Source organism: Ranitomeya imitator, chromosome 2 (assembly GCF_032444005.1).
Source record: "Ranitomeya imitator isolate aRanImi1 chromosome 2, aRanImi1.pri, whole genome shotgun sequence".
Taxonomy (NCBI): domain Eukaryota; kingdom Metazoa; phylum Chordata; class Amphibia; order Anura; family Dendrobatidae; genus Ranitomeya; species Ranitomeya imitator.
Window position 1 is genome coordinate 819,347,139 of NC_091283.1, and position 19,921 is coordinate 819,367,059.

The following is a 19,921-nucleotide window of genomic DNA, read 5'->3' on the forward strand; positions in this document are numbered from 1 at the left end:
GAGGAAGGAAGAAAGGAAGGAAGGTAGGAAGGAAGGTAGGAAGAAAGGAAGGAAGAAAGGAAGGAAAGAAAGAAGGAAAGAAAGGAAGGAGAAAGAAAGAAAGAAAGAAAGAAAGAAAGAGAAAGGAAGGAAGGAAGGAAGGGAGCGGGGAAAAAAAGGAAGGAAAGAAGAAAGAAAGAAAGAAAGAAAGAAGGAAGAAAGGAAAGGAGGAAGGAAGAAGGAAGTAGGAAGGAAGGAAGAAAGGAAAGAAAGAAAGAAAGAAAGAAAGGAAGAAAGAAGAAAGAAAGAAAGAAAAGAAAGAAAGAAAGAAAGAAAGAAAGGAAGAAGGAAGGAAGGGAGGAAGGGAAAAAGGAAGAAAGGAAGGAAAGAAGAAAGAAAGGAAGGAAGAAAGGAAGGAAGGTCAGGAAGGAAGGTAGGAAGGAAGGAAGAAAGGAAAGAAAGAAAGAAAGAAAGAAAGAGAGGAAGGAAGGAAGGGAGGGAGCGGGGAAGGAAAGAAAGAAAGAAAGGAGGAAGGAAGAAAGGAAGGAAGGTAGGAAGGAAGGTAGGAAGGAAGGAAGGAAGGAAGGAAGAAAGGAAGGAAAGAAAGAAAGAAAGAAAGAAAGAAAGAAAGAAAAGGAAGGGAGGAGAAAGAAGAAAGAAAGAAAGAAAGAAAGAAAGAAAGAAAGAGAAAGAAAGGAAGGAAGGAAGGAAGGAAGGAAGGAAGGGAGCGGGGGAAAAAGGAAGGAAAGAAGAAAGAAAGAAAGAAAGAAAGAAAGAAAGAAAGAAAGAAGGAAGAAAGGAAAGGAGGAAGGAAGAAGGAAGGTAGGAAGGAAGGAAGAAAGGAAAGAAAGAAAAGAAAGAAAGAAAAGAAAGAGAGAGAGAAAGGAAGGAAGGAAGGAAGGAAGGGAGGAAGGGAAAAAGGAAGAAAGGAAGGAAAGAAGAAAGAAAGGAAGGAAGAAAGGAAAGGAAGGAAGGTAGGAAGGAAGGTAGGAAGGAAGGAAGAAAGGAAAGAAAGAAGAAAGAAAGAAAGAAAGAAAGAAAGAAAGAAAGAAAGAAAGAGGAAGGAAGGGAGGGAGCGGGGAAGGAAAGAAGAAAGAAAGGAGGAAGGAAGAAAGGAAGGAAGGTAGGAAGGAAGGTAGAAGGAAGGAAGAAAGGAAGGAAAGAAAGAAAGAAAGGAAGAAGGGAGAAAGAAAGAAAGAGAAAGAAAGTAAGGAAGGAAGGAAGGAAGGAAGGAAGGAAGGGAGCGGGGAAAAAAGGAAGGAAAGAAGAAAGAAAGAAAGAAAGAAAGAAAGAAGGAAGAAAGGAAAGGAGGAAGGAAGAAGGAAGGTAGGAAGGTAGGAAGGAAGGAAGAAAGGAAAGAAAGAAAGAAAGAAAGAAAGAAAGAAAGAAAAGAAAGAAAGAAAGAAAGAAAGAAAGAAAGAAAGAAAGGAAGGAAGGAAGGAAGGGAGGAAGGGAAAGAAAGAAAGAAAAGAAGAAAGAAAGAAAGAAAGAAAGAAAGAAAGAAAGAAAGAAAGAAAGAAAGAAAGAAAAAAGAAAGAAAGAGAGTGGGGAAGAAAGGAAGGGAGTGGGGAAGAAAGGAAGGACAGAAGAAAGAAAGAAAGAAAGAAGAAAGAAGAAAGGAAAGAAAGGAAGGAAGGAAAGAAGGAAAGAAAGAAAGAAAGAAAGAAAGGAAGGAAGGGAGTGGGGAAGAAAGGAAGGGAGTGGGGAAGAAAAGGGAGTGGGGAAGAAAGGAAGGGAGTGGGGAAGAAAGGGAGGACAGAAGAAAGAAAGAAAGGGAGGGAGGGAGGAAGAAAGGAAGGAAAGAAGAAAGAAAGAAAGGAAGGAAGAAAGAAAGGAAGGAGGAAGAAAGGAAGGAAGGTAGGAGGAAGGAAGGTAGGAAGGAAGGAAGGAAGGAAGGAAAGAAAGAAGGAAGAAAGAAGAAAAGAAGAGAAAAGAAAGAAAGGAAGAAGAAGAAAGAAAGAAAGAAAGAAAGAAGAAGAGAAGAAAGAAAGGAAGAGAAAGAAGAAGAAAGAAAGAAGGAAAGGAAGAGAAGAAAGGAAGGAAGAGAAGAAGGGAGGAAGGAGAAGAAAGAAAGGAAAGAAGAAAGAAAGAAGAAGAAAGAAAGGAAGAAGAAGGAAGAAGGAAAGGAGGGAGGAGAAGGAAGGTAGAAGAAGGAAGGAAAGAAAGGAAGAAAGAAAGAAAAGAAAGAAAGGAAAGAAAGATAGAAAGAAAGAAGGAAGAAAGGAAAAGGAGGGAGGAAGAAGGAAGGTAGAAGGAAGGAAGAAAGGAAAGAAAGAAAGAACGAACGAAAGAGAGAAAGAAAGAAAGAAAGAAAGAAAGAAAGAAAGAAAGAAAGAGGAAGGAAGGAAGGGAGGAAGGGAAAAAGAATAAATAAATAAAGAAAGAAAGAAAGAAAGAAAGAAAGGAAGGAAGGAAGAAAGGGAGGGGAAGAAAGGAAGGGAGTGGGGAAGAAAGGAAGGACAGAAGAAAGAAAGAAGAAAAAAGGAAAGAAAGGAAGGAAGGAAGGAAGGAAAGAAAGAAAGAAAGAAAGGAAAGGAAGGAAGGAAGGAAGGAAGGAAGGGAGAAAGAAAGAAAGAAAGAAGAAAGAAAAGAAAAGAAAGAGAAAGAAGAAAGAAAGAAAGAAATAAGAAAGAAGAAGAGAAGAAAAGAACCATAAGATGGGTGGATGAAATTTGATATACTATAATTTGGGGAAGGAAGGGAGTGGGGAAGAAAGGAAGGACAGAAGAAAGAAAGAAAGAAAGAAAGAAAGAAAGAAAGAAAGAAAGAAAGAAAGAAAGAAAGAAAGGAAAGAAAGAAAGAAAGAAGAGAGAAAGAAAGAAAGGAAGGGAGTGGGGAAGAAAGGAAGGACAGAAGAAAGAAAGAAAGAAAGAAAGAAAGGAAGAAAGAAAGAAAGAAAGAGAAGAAAGAAAGAAAGAAAGAAAGAAAGAAAGAAAGAAAGAAAGAAAGAAAGAAAGAAAGAAAGAAAAAGAACCATAAGATGGGTGGATGAAATTTGATATACTATAATTTGGGGAAGGAAAGAAGAAAAGAAAGAAAGAAAGAAAGAAAGAAAGGAAGGAAGGAAGGAAGGAAGGAAAGGAAGGGAAAAAGAAAGAAAGAAAAAGAAAAGAAGGAAGGGAGCGGGGAAGAAAGGAAGGAAAGAAGAAAGAAAGAAAGAAAGAAGAAGGAAGAAAGGAAAGGAGGAAGGAAGAAGGAAGGTAGGAAGGAAGGAAGAAAGGGAAGAAAGAAAGAAAGAAAGAAAGGAAGGAAGGAAGGAAGGGAGAAAGAAAGAAAGAAAGAAAGAAAGGGAGTGGGGAAGAAAGGGAGTGGGGAAGAAAGGAAGGACAGAAGAAAGAAAGAAAGAAAGAAAGAAAGAAAGAAAGAAGGAAAGAAAGGAAGGAAGGAAAGAAAGAAAGGAAGGAAGGAAAGAAAGAAAGAAAGAAAGAAAGAAAGGAAGGAAGGAAGGAAGGAAGGAAGGAAGGAAGGGAGGAAGGAAGGGAGGAAGGGAGGAAGGGAAAAGAAAGAAAGAAAGAAAGAAAGAAAGAAAGGAAGGGAGGAAGGGAAAAAGAAAGAAAGAAAGAAAGAAAGAAAGAAAGAAAGAAAGAAAGAGAAAGGAAGGAAGGAAGGGAGGAAGGGTGTTATGGCTGGCAATCAGGCAACACAGCGTGCAGTAATCAGCGCACATACAGAGATCTGGCAATAACCAAAAACAATAGGACGAGCTCTGAGACGTGGAATCTCTGTAGACTGCAGTACCTGATCTATCCTCACACAACTATAAGCAGCAGTGGATTGCGCCTAACACTACCTATGCAACTCGGCACTGCCTGAGGAGCTGACTAGCCTGAAGATAGAAATACAAGCCTGACTTACCTCAGAGAAATACCCCAAAGGAATAGGCAGCCCCCACATATAATGACTGTTAGCAAGATGAAAAGACAAACGTAGGAATGAAATAGATTCAGCAAAGTGAGGCCCGATATTCTAGACAGAGCGAGTATAGCAAAGAGAACTATGCAGTCTACAAAAAACCCTAAAACGAAAACCACGCAAAGGGGCAAAAAGACCCACCGTGCCGAACTAACAGCACGGCGGTGCACCCCTCCTTTGCTTCTCAGAGCTTCCAGCAAAAGTTAATAGCAAGCTGGACAGAAAAAACAGAAAACAAACTAGAAGCACTTATCTAGCAGAGCAGCAGGCCCAAGGAAAGATGCAGTAGCTCAGATCCAACACTGGAACATGACAAGGAGCAAGGAAGACAGACTCAGGTGGAGCTAATAGCAAGGCAGCCAACGAGCTCACCAAAACACCTGAGGGAGGAAGCCCAGAGACTGCAATACCACTTGTGACCACAGAAGTGAACTCAGCCACAGAATTCACAACAGTACCCCCCCCTTGAGGAGGGGTCACCGAACCCTCACCAGAACCCCCCAGGCCGACCAGGATGAGCCACATGAAAGGCACGAACAAGATCTGGGGCATGGACATCAGAGGCAAAAACCCAGGAATTATCTTCCTGAGCATAACCCTTCCATTTGACCAGATACTGGAGTTTCCGTCTAGAGACACGAGAATCCAAAATCTTCTCCACAATATACTCCAATTCCCCCTCCACCAAAACAGGGGCAGGAGGCTCCACAGATGGAACCATAGGTGCCACGTATCTCCTCAACAACGACCTATGGAATACATTATGTATGGAAAAGGAGTCTGGGAGGGTCAGACGAAAAGACACCGGATTGAGAATCTCAGAAATCCTATACGGACCAATAAAACGAGGTTTAAATTTAGGAGAGGAAACCTTCATAGGAATATGACGAGAAGATAACCAAACCAGATCCCCAACACGAAGTCGGGGTCCCACACGGCGTCTGCGATTAGCGAAAAGCTGAGCCTTCTCCTGGGACAAGGTCAAATTGTCCACTACCTGAGTCCAGATCTGCTGCAACCTGTCCACCACAGAATCCACACCAGGACAGTCCGAAGACTCAACCTGTCCTGAAGAGAAACGAGGATGGAACCCAGAATTGCAGAAAAATGGAGAGACCAAGGTAGCCGAGCTGGCCCGATTATTAAGGGCGAACTCAGCCAACGGCAAAAATGACACCCAATCATCCTGGTCAGCGGAAACAAAACATCTCAGATATGTTTCCAAGGTCTGATTGGTTCGTTCGGTCTGGCCATTAGTCTGAGGATGGAAGGCCGAGGAGAAAGATAGGTCAATGCCCATCCTACCACAAAAGGCTCGCCAGAACCTCGAGACAAACTGGGAACCTCTGTCAGAAACAATATTCTCAGGAATGCCATGTAAACGAACCACATGCTGGAAGAACAAAGGCACCAAATCAGAGGAGGAAGGCAATTTAACCAAGGGCACCAGATGGACCATTTTAGAAAAGCGATCACAGACCACCCAAATGACCGACATTTTTTGAGAAACGGGAAGGTCAGAAATGAAATCCATCGAAATATGTGTCCAAGGCCTCTTCGGGACCGGCAAGGGCAAAAGCAACCCACTGGCACGTGAACAGCAGGGCTTAGCCCTAGCACAAATTCCACAGGACTGCACAAAAGCACGCACATCCCGTGACAGAGATGGCCACCAGAAGGATCTAGCAACCAACTCCCTGGTACCAAAGATTCCTGGATGACCGGCCAGCACCGAACAATGAAGTTCAGAGATAACTTTACTAGTCCACCTATCAGGGACGAACAGTTTCTCGGCCGGACAACGATCAGGTTTATTAGCCTGAAATTTCTGCAACACTCTCCGCAAATCAGGGGAGATGGCAGACACAATGACTCCTTCCTTGAGGATACTCGCCGGCTCAGATAACCCCGGAGAGTCGGGCACAAAACTCCTAGACAGAGCATCCGCCTTCACATTTTTAGAGCCCGGAAGGTATGAAATCACAAATCAAAACGAGCAAAAAATAACGACCAACGGGCCTGTCTAGGATTCAAGCGCTTGGCAGACTCAAGATAAGTAAGGTTCTTATGATCAGTCAAACCACCACGCGATGCTTAGCACCCTCAAGCCAATGACGCCACTCCTCGAATGCCCACTTCATGGCCAGCAACTCTCGGTTGCCCACATCATAATTACGCTCAGCAGCAGAAAATTTCCTGGAAAAGAAAGCACATGGTTTGAACACTGAGCAACCAGAACCTCTCTGTGACAAAACCGCCCCTGCACCAATCTCAGAAGCATCAACCTCGACCTGGAACGGAAGAGAAACATCAGGTTGACACAACACAGGGGCACAGCAAAAACGACGCTTCAACTCCTGAAAAGCTTCCACGGCAGCAGAAGACCAATTAACCAAATCAGCACCCTTCTTGGTCAAATCGGTCAATGGTCTGGCAATGCTAGAAAAATTACAGATGAAGCGACGATAAAAATTAGCAAAGCCCAGGAATTTCTGCAGACTTTTTAGAGATGTTGGCTGAGTCCAATCCTGGATGGCCTGAACCTTAACCGGATCCATCTCGATGGTAGAAGGGGAAAAGATGAACCCCAAAAATGAAACTTTCTGCACACCGAAGAGACACTTTGATCCCTTCACGAACAAGGAATTAGCACGCAGTACCTGGAAAACCATTCTGACTTGCTTCACATGAGACTCCCAATCATCTGAGAAGATCAAAATGTCATCCAAGTAAACAATCAAGAATTTATCCAGATACTCACGGAAAATGTCATGCATAAAAGACTGAAAAAACAGATGGAGCATTGGCAAGTCCGAACGGCATCACCAGATACTCAAAATGACCCTCGGGCGTATTAAATGCCGTTTTCCATTCATCTCCCTGCCTGATTCTCACCAGATTATACGCACCACGAGATCAATCTTAGTAAACCAACTAGCCCCCTTAATCCGAAGCAAACAAGTCAGAAATCAATGGCAAGGGATACTGAAACTTATGGGCGAATATGTCCTTCTCCAGGGACTCCTTCACATAACTGCGCATAGCGGTGTGTTCAGGTACGGACAAATTAAATAAACGACCCTTAGGGAATTTTACTACCAGGAATCAAATCGATAGCACAATCACAATTCCTATGCGGAGGTAGGGGCATCAGACTTGGACTCTTCAAATACATCCTGAAAGTCCGACAAGAACTCTGGGATGTCAGAAGGAATGGATGACGAAATAGACAAAATGGAACATCACCATGTTACTCCCTGACAACCCCAGCTGGTTACCGACATAGAGTTCCAATCCAATACTGGATTATGGGTTTGTAGCCATGGCAACCCCAACACGACCACATCATGCAAATTATGCAGTACCAGAAAGCGAATAACTTCCTGATGTGCAGGAGCCATGCACATGGTCAGCTGGCCCAGTACTGAGGCTTATTCTTGGCCAAAGGTGTAGCATCAATTCCTCTCAACGGAATAGGACACCGCAAAGGCTCCAAGAAAAATCCACAACGTTTAGCATAATCCAAATCCATCAGATTCAGGGCAGCGCCTGAATCCACAAACGCCATGACAGAATACGATGACAAAGAGCACATTAAGGTAATGGACAAAAGGAATTTGGACTGTACAGTACCAATAACGGCAGAGCTATCGAACCGCCTAGTGCGTTTAGGACAATTAGAAATAGCATGAGTAGAATCACCACAATAGAAACACAGTCTGTTCAGACGTCTGTGTTCTTGCCGTTCTACTTTAGTCATAGTCCTGTCGCACTGCATAGGCTCAGGTTTACTCTCAGACAATACCGCCAGATGGTGCACAGATTACGCTCGCGCAAGCGACGACCGATCTGAATGGCCAAGGACATAGACTCATTCAACCAGCAGGCATAGGAAATCCCACCATTACATCCTTAAGAGCTTCAGAGAGACCCTTTCTGAACAAAGCCGCTAGTGCAGATTCATTCCACAGAGTGAGTACTGACCACTTCCTAAATTTCTGACAATATACTTCTACATCATCCTGACCCTGGCATAAAGCCAGCAGATTTTTCTCAGCCTGATCCACTGAATTAGGCTCATCGTAAAGCAATCCCAGCGCCTGGAAAAATGCATCAACATTACTCAATGCAGAATCTCCTGGTGCAAGAGAAAACGCCCAGTCCTGTGGGTCGCCGCGCAAAAAAGAAATAATAATCAAACCTGTTGAATAGGATTACCAGAAGAATGAGGTTTCAAGGCCAAAAATAGCTTACAATTATTTCTGAAGCTCAGGAACTTAGTTCTGTCACCAAAAAACAAATCAGGAATCGGAATTCTTGGTTCTAGCATCGATTTCTGATCAATAGTATCTTGAATCTTTTGTACATTTACAACGAGATTATCCATTGAGGAGCACAGAGCCTGAATATCCATGTCCACAGCTGTGTCCTGAAGCACTCTAATGTCTAGGGGAAAAAAAAGACTGAAGACAGAGCTAAGAAAAAAAAATGATGTCAGGATTTCTTTTTTCCCTCTATTGGGAATCATTGGTGTGGGCTCCTTGTACTGTTATGGCTGGCAATCAGGCAACACAGCGTGCAGTAATCAGCGCACATACAGAGATCTGGCAATAACCAAAAACAATAGGACGAGCTCTGAGACGTGGAATCTCTGTAGACTGCAGTACCTGATCTATCCTCACACAAACTATAAGCAGCAGTGGATTGCGCCTAACACTACCTATGCAACTCGGCACTGCCTGAGGAGCTGACTACCTGAAGATAGAAATACAAGCCTGACTTACCTCAGAGAAATACCCCAAAGGAATAGGCAGCCCCCCACATATAATGACTGTTAGCAAGATGAAAAGACAAACGTAGGAATGAAATAGATTCAGCAAAGTGAGGCCCGATATTCTAGACAGAGCGAGGATAGCAAAGAGAACTATGCAGTCTACAAAAAACCCTAAAACGAAAACCACGCAAAGGGGCAAAAAGACCCACCGTGCCGAACTAACAGCACGGCGGTGCACCCTTTGCTTCTCAGAGCTTCCAGCAAAAGTTAATAGCAAGCTGGACAGAAAAAACAGAAAACAAACTAGAAGCACTTATCTAGCAGAGCAGCAGGCCCAAGGAAAGATGCAGTAGCTCAGATCCAACACTGGAACATTGACAAGGAGCAAGGAAGACAGACTCAGGTGGAGCTAAATAGCAAGGCAGCCAACGAGCTCACCAAAACACCTGAGGGAGGAAGCCCAGAGACTGCAATACCACTTGTGACCACAGAAGTGAACTCAGCCACAGAATTCACAACAGAGAAGGGAGAAAGAAAGAAAGATAGAAAGAAAGAAAGAAAGAAAGAAAGAAAGAAAGAAAGAAAGAAAGGGAGTGGGGAAGAAAGGGAGTGGGGAAGAAAGGAAGGACAGAAGAAAGAAAGAAGGAAAGAAAGAAAGAAGGAAAGAAAGGAAGGAAGGAAGGATGGAAAGAAAGAAAGAAAGAAAGAAAGAAAGAAAGAAAGAAAGAAAGGAAGGAAAGAAAGAAAGAAAGAAAGAAAGAAAGAAAGAAAGGAAAGGAAGGAAGGAAGGAAGGAAGGAAGGAAGGAAGGAAGGAAGGAAGGAAGGAAGGAAGGGAGGAAGGAAGGGAGGAAGGGAAAAAGAAAGAAAGGAAAGAAAGAAAGAAAGAAAGAAAGAAAGGGAGGAAGGGAAAAAGAAAGAAAGAAAGAAAGAAAGAAAGAAAGAAAGAAAGAAAGAAAGAAAGAAAGAAAGAAAGGGAGTGGGGAAGAAAGGGAGTGGGGAAGAAAGGAAGGACAGAAGAAAGAAAGAAAGAAAGAAAGAAAGAAAGAAAGAAAAAGAACCAAAGAAAGAAAGAAAGAAAGAAAGAAAAAGAAACATAAGATGGGTGGATGAAATTAGACATACTATAATTTGGATGGTTGAATTGATAAATATGAGATAGATGGATGGATAGACAAAGATATAAACATTTAGATATATACAGTATAGGATAGATAGATAGATAGATAGATAGATAGATAGATCAACGAAACAAAATCTGACCAGCACCTCCGAACACAAAAAAGCAAGTGTGAACTGGTACAAACAGCTGTGACTGCAATATAAACAAACAAGAGCATTGATAATTCTGCTCCTGTTGTTAATAAGTGCTGGTTCTTACCTTCCCCTTGTTGGCTTTTAGCCTGGGAGAGACATGTTTTATGCTTTTTAGGTTTAAGTAGCGATAAGCAAATACATTCGGCACTATTCGTTATTCGCATGAATAGTATGGTATTTGGGCTATTCGTTACTCAGCGAGTAATTAAGTATTCGCCTTGGTATATTCAAGTGACTTGTCCAGCATGTTTAGCACTTTATTTGCAGCCAATGAACATGCTGGGCTGGCTTGCCAATCACAGTAATGCCGGCCCCATCTCTGGTGGGGCATTGCTGTGATTGGCTGGCCTTCCATCATCATCATAGGGACAATTTAAAAGCTGCCGGCGCCAGCTTGCATATATTGCAGTAGGAAACAGCATAGGGAGAGCGTAGTGTGAGCATAGGGAAAGTGATAGGAGCGTAAGGAGAGCATAGTTTCAGTGTAGGGACAATGAAAGGCGCGTAGGATAGTGATAGGAGGTTACAGTGAGTGTTATTTATTCCAAAAAGCTTGTTTAAGAGCTGAAGACTGTCAAGATTAGTTGTTTGTTAGTTGGAAATTTAGTAGGGAGAAATTTGATAGGAGTGAGGGAGGGTGGGAGAAAGGCAGGCACCTGGGTGTTCTCATTATTGCAAGTACATGCTGCAGCTCTCTGCTATTTTCCACTTAAAATACTTAATATTTGTCTAGCAGTTGTGCGAGTGGCGCAATCCGGGTACAGATAATCTTATGTGACAATTTAGCAGGGGCAATAATCTTCATTACTCTGCATTTGGAGTCTGTCAGCAAGGCGACTGAAAAAAATACATAATTTTCTATTGGTTTAAAAAAAATAGGGTATCTTTATCTAGGAGTTGTGCGACTGGCGCAATCCAGGTACAGATAATCTTACGTGACAATTTAGCAGGGGCAATAATCTTCATTACTCTGCATTTGGAGTGTGTCAGTAAGACAATCCCCAAGAGATAGCCACACATTGCTAGATACAGTGAATTTGTACATAAGTTAGTGTACAGTATGTGCACACATTGCGGATTTGCCTGCGGATCCGCAGCAGATTGGACGCTGCAGATTCACAGCAGTTTTCCCTCCGGTTTACAGTACCATGTAAACCTATAGGAAATACAATCCGCAGTGCACATGCTGCGGAAAATGCAGCGCGGAAACGCTGTGTTGTATTTTCCGCAGCATGTCAATTCTTTGTGCAGATTCTGCAGCGTTTTACACCTGTTCATTTATAGGAATCTGCAGGTGATAAAACGCAGGTGAAATCCACACAAAAAATGCTGAGAATCCGCGGTAAATCCACGGGTAATCCGCAGGTAAAACGTACTGCGTTTAACCTGCAGATTTTTCAAAAACTGAGCGGAAAAATCTGCACAGAAATCCGCAACATGTGCACATAGCCAAAGGGTACTTGTGAAAAATAAAGCCAGTATTTTTTGGTTTCATAAGCATAACGCATTCAATATGAGAAAGGGTGACGTTAAAGGACGTGGATGTGGTGGCACCCGCCATGACCGTGTGACAGATCAGAAGGTGACTGTGTCATCAATTTGGTCAGTGCACTACACCACTAACGAACCCAGACAAGTGCAAGGATGTTGTGAGTTGGATGGCAGACAAAGGCTCCAGTGTGTTGATAAGCAGCATCATGAAGTCTTCCAAATGGTCCAGTCTTTGTAGCCAAGAGGCTGGGCCTCTGAATCCTCAACCAGGTTCTTCTTCCTCCCACCATCAAGAGTCCCAGAAGACATATGACCCCAACGCTGGCCACTCTGAGGAACTGTTTACGTTCCCTTGTTATTTGTCAGGCCTCTCGACGTGCACCATTAAAGAGGGTCATGAGGAGGTGGAGTGCAGTGATACCCAAACATTTGAGCACCCACAGCCAGGAGAAATGCACGTTGGGGAAGGTCAATTAATGTCTGAAGAGGTGGAGGATAATCATGAGGCACAGTTGCCATCAGGTCACCCTCAAATCGCTGCTCAGAAGGAAGATCAGATTGAGGAATTGGAAGTCGATGTGGTCAATGATGAGGCCACTGATCCAACCTGGCATGGTGGCACAGAGAAATGGATGGATCCGTAGCAAGAAAAGACTCAAGAAGGTGTAGTGGTTTGCCCAGAGCGAGAACTCGGTCAACTGTTCCACAGAGCCCTCCCACTCAGCTAGATAACAGACCAAAAGTGCATTGTTCCCCTGTATGGCAGTTTTTTATGAAAGTCCTTCAGATCAAACAACTGTAGTTTGCAGCATCTGCCAAACCAAGCTAAGAAGAGGAAAGAACACTGCCAACTTGAGCACCACCAGCATGCAAAAGCACATGGAGCCAAGCACCCCTGTAAGTGGGCAGAACGCCTAAGTACCAAATCTGTGCTTGAGGGTCAAACCACTGCCCCTTCCCCTGTGTTACAGCCTTCCGAATCTGATGACCATGAAGCAGGCACTGATGCCTCCTGCCCACAACCAGCAGTTGCATACACACAACAGTCAGCAACCACATCCACTTCATTGCTGCAGCGCAGTGTTCAGTTGTCCCTGCCCCAGACATTTACTAGAAAGCAAAAATATCCAGCCACCCACAGGCCCAAATGCTAAACATCCACATTGCCAGATTGCTAGCCCTGGAAATGTTGCCGTTTCAGCTTGTGGAAACTGTGTCTTTCCACGACCTCTTGGCGGTAGCATCCCCTCGGTACTCGATTCCTAACCAACACTATTTTTCCCGGTGTGCTCTCCCTGCGTTACATAAGCACGTTGTACACAATATCAGCCGTGCTCTTGTCAACGCAGTCACAGGAAAGGTTTACCTAACCACAGACACATGGACAAGTTCTTGTGGGCAGAGACAAAAACATTTCCCTGATGGCACACTGGATTAACCTGGTGGAGTCTGGGACAGAGTCAGAGGCTGGAACATCACACATCCTACCCACATTAAGAATAGCAGGCCCAATTTCCATCAGGATTTCAGTCTCCTTGTATTCCACTTCCTGTCTTTGCTCCTCCTCCTCCTCAGCGGAACTAGCTTCCCATCACTCCCCAGCTGGGAAATCTTCAGCACTGCCTTGGCGAAGCAGTGGCATGCTTTGCTTAAGGTCAAAGGTTTAGGTGATAAAGCTCACAACGCAGCCGAGCTGTTGAAAGAGATAAAAGAACAGACTGATCAGTGGCTCTCCCTGATGAACCACCAACCAGGTCTGGCTGTGTTCGATAATGGGGGTAACTTTGTGGTGGCTTTAAAGATTGGCAAGCTGGTACATGTTCCATGCATGGCCCACATGCTGAACTTAGTTGTACAGTGGTTTTTAAAAAATTTCCTTGACTTGCCTGACCTACTTGCCAAGGTACGCCGCGTCAGCGCATATTTCTGAAAGTGATATCACGCTTTCACCAGTCTAGCTTTGCTGAGGCAGAGCTTTAATTTGCCTTGCTGACTGATTTATGACCTGCCCGCACGCTGGAATTCGACCTTCCATATGTTGGCAAGGCTTAGTGAGCAGCGGGGGGGCAGTCTCTGAATCCCAGCTTCTCAATGCCTGTTAGAGTAACACTCAGCCCCCACACATAAGAACTGCCAAGTGGGTGTGGATCACTGACCTATGTGAGGTTCTTCAAAATTTTGAGTACTGCACCAAGATGGTGAGCGCTGATGACGCTATTATGAGCGTAACCATTCCACTGCTCTGTCTATTAAAAGGTTTTCTACAGAAACTGAAAGAGGAAGCTTTAAATGCTGAGCAGGTGGCTATGGACCAAGATACCTCACAGCCCAGTCTCACATAGTATTCTCAGGCCACATTGGGTGATGATGAGGAACAGGAAGAGGAGGAGGAACAAGATTTTTTTGGTCTGCGCTAAACAGGGGACTCCCAATCCCAGCTTCATGCCTGTCCAGCATGGATGGCCTGAAGAGAAGGAGGAGGCTATGCATCGTGAGGAGGAGAGGATAGTTAATGTTATTACTGGTGAGGACAGTGAACGTTTGACTCTTTGTAGTCTTCCACACATGGCAGAGTTCATACCCAGATGCTTTTCCTAAGACCATAGAGTGAAAGACATTTTGTCCACCATGAAATACTGGCTGCACACCTTTCTTGACCCATGATACAAGGAGAAATTTGCTTCTCTAATGTCGGAGGCAAATGTGCCATTTTCAGAGCAGGCGTGCCAGAGGGCCGTAGTGGAAGACTTGCTCAAAAGATTACCCTCAGACAATGCTGGTGGCAGAGGTACTGGCTCTTTTTGTCCACAAGGATTACAGGGGGGGCCTCAAACACCAGGTACAACTCGGGGGGGAAATGTCCAACAACTGGGCCATTTTTATGACATCGTCACATCAGCAAGGGCTATCTGTGGGTGTAACTATGACAAGGAGGGAAAAGTTGACCAAGATGGTGTAGGACTTAAGTGACCATAACAGCATCCTTCCTGATTCTTCAGTGCCCTTTAACCATTGGTTGTCCAAGCTACACACTTGGCCCGACCTCTCCTTGTACGCCTTGGAGGTGCTGCCATATCCTGCCACGAGTGTGCTGTCTTAGTGGGTTTTTAGTTTGGCAGGTACAATCATAACGGATAGGCGCTGTCAACGGAAAATGCTGACAGGCTGACTCTTCAAGGGGATAAAGTGGCTTCTCGCACCCGCAAAACTCGCGTCGAGGTCCTGCCATCCGGTCCTGGGTCACCCTTCATACCGTTGATAAGCGCTGCCCCTTGGTATTACTCTATATTGTGTCACTGGCTATTGCATGCCTTTTTTAAAAACATTGGTTTAGCCTCTATCCGAGCTCACCTTCTGGTTTATGGCTTTCGATGCCCTACTACTCAGTACATACATATTATCTGATTTTCCCACCTTTAGTGGGTGACCTTGGTATATCTGTGTTGTCTTGGTATTTTGTTACTGTATTGTATGAAATCTCTGTTCTTATATGATATCTAATACAATTTATACTTGATTTTTATCTAATTTCACCTGTTACTCCTCATTCTCCTTTTGTTTCTTTCGTCTATTATTATACTTTTTTTTATTGTGTTGCCTTTCTCACGGTCTCTTCAAGCGTGTATATGCCAAAGCAAAAAACCACAGAAGAATAGGTGCAAAGAAAACGTCCAAAATAGATAAAATCTTTATTAAATATATAGATAACAAAACAAGGAATACAGAAATAGTGGGTTAAAAAATGCAGATATCATGTACGGTGCGCATGGAGCCCGACCACACACCACACATCAGCAGCCAGGCAAAGCACAGTAAAGGTACAAGGAGCTCCCCAGTTACTGCACGCTCCATATTGGAAATCTCTGAGCATGCTGCATATATGACAGGAGCCCGTACCAGCAAATAGCAGGAAAATATGCCAATATAAGGTATATGCAAGAGGTGTCTTACCAGCTGCTGACGTGGGGAGCGTGTATATGGTAGCCTGATGTTGTTTTTTGGGTCTGCACTTGGACATTTTGGAGCATAAATGCATTAATATGCATGTTTCAGCCTTACACAGAATAATAATATGATTAATGAAACATGCGCTATATATATGCTGCTAGTTCTAAAATCTTACCATCACATCCCTTTATAAAGGGAAATTCTACATACTACCGCTGTTACCATACGCCATATACTTCTCATATACGCAGCACCCCAGTAGGTGGGCGGAACGCCTGGGTACAAAATCTGTGTCTGACGGTGAAACCATTGGCCCTTCCCCTGTGTTACGTCCTTTACAATCTGCTGTCCAGGAAGGCGGCGCTGAGCCCTCCAGCCCACAACCTGCAGTTGTACGGACACAACAGTCAGCAACCACGTCCAGTTCGTTGTCCCAGCGCAGCGTTCAGTTGTCTCTTGTCAGCATATATGTCTGTTCACAAATTGTTAGTTAGATAGGGCATACATATTCATTAGCAATTTACATTGTCCGTTGCTGGAGAAAGACCATTGCTGACTTTTGCAGGCTCCTAAATGAGACTTGTGTCTCTTTATTAAATTGTCACTTACCTTACATTTTCTAAATTTGGGACCTTACAAAAAAATGGTGGTGGGGTATTGGCCAGTTTCTGTATATTTTAAGTACGTCTAAGAGACTGGGTTAATGCGCTACAGAGACCTATTCAGGCAAAAGCCTTACACATAAGAATTATAAATCAGAGCACATACATATTTTATACATTTCCTGACTACTACACTGTGTCAGTATAATCCTAGACTCCCACAAATATAGATCAAATTAGAACAATTGGAGTCAAACAATGATATAAGATGAACAAAATCATTTACAACATTACATAGTAACATAGTAACATAGTAATATAGTTAGTAAGGCCGAAAAAAGACATTTGTCCATCCAGTTCAGCCTATATTCCATCATAATAAATCCCCAGATCTACGTCCTTCTACAGAACCTAATAATTGTATGATACAATATTGTTCTGCTCTGCTCCAGGAAGACATCCAGGCCTCTCTTGAACCCCTCGACTGAGTTCGCCATCACCACCTCCTCAGGCAAGCAATTCCAGATTCTCACTGCCCTAACAGTAAAGAATCCTCTTCTATGTTGGTGGAAAAACCTTCTCTCCTCCAGACGCAAAGAATGCCCCCTTGTGCCCGTCACCTTCCTTGGTATAAACAGATCCTCAGCGAGATATTTGTATTGTCCCCTTATATACTTATACATGGTTATTAGATCGCCCCTCAGTCGTCTTTTTTCTAGACTAAATAATCCTAATTTCGCTAATCTATCTGGGTATTGTAGATCTCCCATCCCCTTTATTAATTTTGTTGCCCTCCTTTGTACTCTCTCTAGTTCCATTATATCCTTCCTGAGCACCGGTGCCCAAAACTGGACACAGTACTCCATGTGCGGTCTAACTAGGGATTTGTACAGAGGCAGTATAATGCTCTCATCATGTGTATCCAGACCTCTTTTAATGCACCCCATGATCCTGTTTGCCTTGGCAGTTGCTGCCTGGCACTGGCTGCTCCAGGTAAGTTTATCATTAACTAGGATCCCCAAGTCCTTCTCCCTGTCAGATTTACCCAGTGGTTTCCCGTTCAGTGTGTAATGGTGATATTGATTCCTTCTTCCCATGTGTATAACCTTACATTTATCATTGTTAAACCTCATCTGCCACCTTTCAGCCCAAGTTTCCAACTTATCCAGATCCATCTGTAGCAGAATACTATCTTCTCTTGTATTAACTGCTTTACATAGTTTTGTATCATCTGCAAATATCGATATTTTACTGTGTAAACCTTCTACCAGATCATTAATGAATATGTTGAAGAGAACAGGTCCCAATACTGACCCCTGCGGTACCCCACTGGTCACAGCGACCCAGTTAGAGACTATACCATTTATAACCACCCTCTGCTTTCTATCACTAAGCCAGTTACTAACCCATTTACACACATTTTCCCCCAGACCAAGCATTCTCATTTTGTGTACCAACCTCTTGTGCGGCACGGTATCAAACGCTTTGGAAAAATCGAGATATACCACGTCCAATGACTCACCGTGGTCCAGCCTATAGCTTACCTCTTCATAAAAACTGATTAGATTGGTTTGACAGGAGCGATTTCTCATAAACCCATGCTGATATGGAGTTAAACAGTTATTCTCATTGAGATAATCCAGAATAACATCCCTCAGAAACCCTTCAAATATTTTACCAACAATAGAGGTTAGACTTACTGGCCTATAATTTCCAGGTTCACTTTTAGAGCCCTTTTTGAATATTGGCACCACATTTGCTATGCGCCAGTCCTTCGGAACAGACCCTGTCGCTATAGAGTCCCTAAAAATAAGAAATAATGGTTTATCTATTACATTACTTAGTTCTCTTAGTACTCGTGGGTGTATGCCATCCGGACCCGGAGATTTATCTATTTTAATCTTATTTAGCCGGTTTCGTACCTCTTCTTGGGTTAGATTGGTGACCCTTAATATAGGGTTTTCATTGTTTCTTGGGATTTCACCTAGCATTTCATTTTCCACTGTGAATACCGTGGAGAAGAAGGGGTTTAATATGTTAGCTTTTTAACAATTACGTAAAAAATATGCTAATATAAATATAGATAGACTGGTGATTAGACCAGCTATCAAAAAGATTGAAGGGCACAGGTAAAAGGGAGTCCCATGAAAAACGCTAACAGCCTATATCCGACCAGAGAATACAAGTTCTTTGAACAAGTAGACCACACAGTAAACACGTGTATGCACCTTTAAGTGCAGCAAGTAAATTCGCAAGTCAAAGATTGATTCTCATCCGTCATGGTCGCAGCGTATCAAGGGACTGCCAGCCCCTACGCGCGTTTCGCGTAGGCTTCTTCAGTGGGCTTTACACATATTGGAACATGGTCATTGCCACGTTAAGGCCTTCACCTGAGCTCTGTAGCACTGCCTGTCACCTGAGTAATACACTCCACAGACAGACAGTTTTCACAGCATCTGGTGGCCCTCTGAAAATTAAAAGCGAGGGCAGCATAATGACATGGCGGTGGACATGGTGGTGGTGGCAGGCGAAGCCTGAAATTCAAATGGGCATATTTGAAATGGCATTGTAAAGGGATGGGGAATATGTTTTCCACTAACTTGTTAACTATTTGGCATGAGGGAGGGATCTCCCAAATGTAAGAGTGAGAGCTCTCCCAAATGTATGATACATGTCCACCCAAGGGCCCTTAGTAACCCCAGGTTTAACGGCACATGATGGCACCCTGCTAATTGTCAGTGAGGGCCTCATAATGACATGGCGGTGGACATGGTGCTGGTGGCAGGCGATGCCCAAAATTCAAATGGGCATGATTGAAATGGCATTGCAAAAAGGGATGGGGAATATGTATTCCACTATCTTGCTAACTATTTGGCATAAGGGAGGGACCTCCCAGATGTAGGAGTGAGAGCCCTCACAAATGTTAAAGTAAAAAATAAAGCCAAAACACTCCCTGTGAAGGGAGGTGTATCTTTTTTAAAAATTTTGCATTATATACATGTAATTATGAAGGAAATAATGTTTCTTAGCATTTTTCACTTTAAAAAATTGTGTGGTTGGTCTTTTTAAATATCAGTAAAACCGGCGCAATAGTCTGACAACATTATTCCCAGATACCATATGTGAGTCAGAAAGGCATGCAGGCATCTTCTCCATGCTGTTCCTATTTAGTTTTAGCCCTTTCCCATCAATGTCAGCTTTTTTCTCCCCAGACCTGTTTGTTGGGTCCTGCAGAAAAATATTCGGCTTTCCCATTGACTTGCATTGGATTTATTATTCGGTGCGGATACACAGATATTACACATTATTTGTGCTGATTTTCCCGAATCCGAATATTTCACTATTTGCTCATCACTAGGTTTAAGGTCTCATCGAAGAAAAATATGCCTGGTCGCAGCTAAATACCTTCATTTTATATAGCAGTAATGCGGTACAAATGTCATATATTCAAAGTTTGCATTCATCTTACTGCTGCATGCTTTTCTTCACAAATAGTTAGATAGATAGATAGATAGATAGATAGATAGATAATAGATAGATACCATATATACTCGAGTATAAGTCGACCCGAGTATAAGCCGAGACCCCTAATTTTGCCACAGAAAACTGGGAAAACGTAATGACTCGAGTATAAGCCTAGGGTGGAAAATGCAGCAGCTACTGGTAAATTTCAAAAATAAAAATAGATTCCAATAAAAGTAAAATTAATTGAGACATCAGTAGGTTAAGTGTTTTTGAATATCCATATTGAATCAGGAGCCCCATATAATGCTCCATACAGTTCATGATGGCCCCATAAGATGCTCCATCCAAAATATGCCCCATATAATGCTCCATACAGTTTATGATGGGCTCCATAAGATGCTCCATGTTAAAATAAGCCCCGTATAATACTGCACA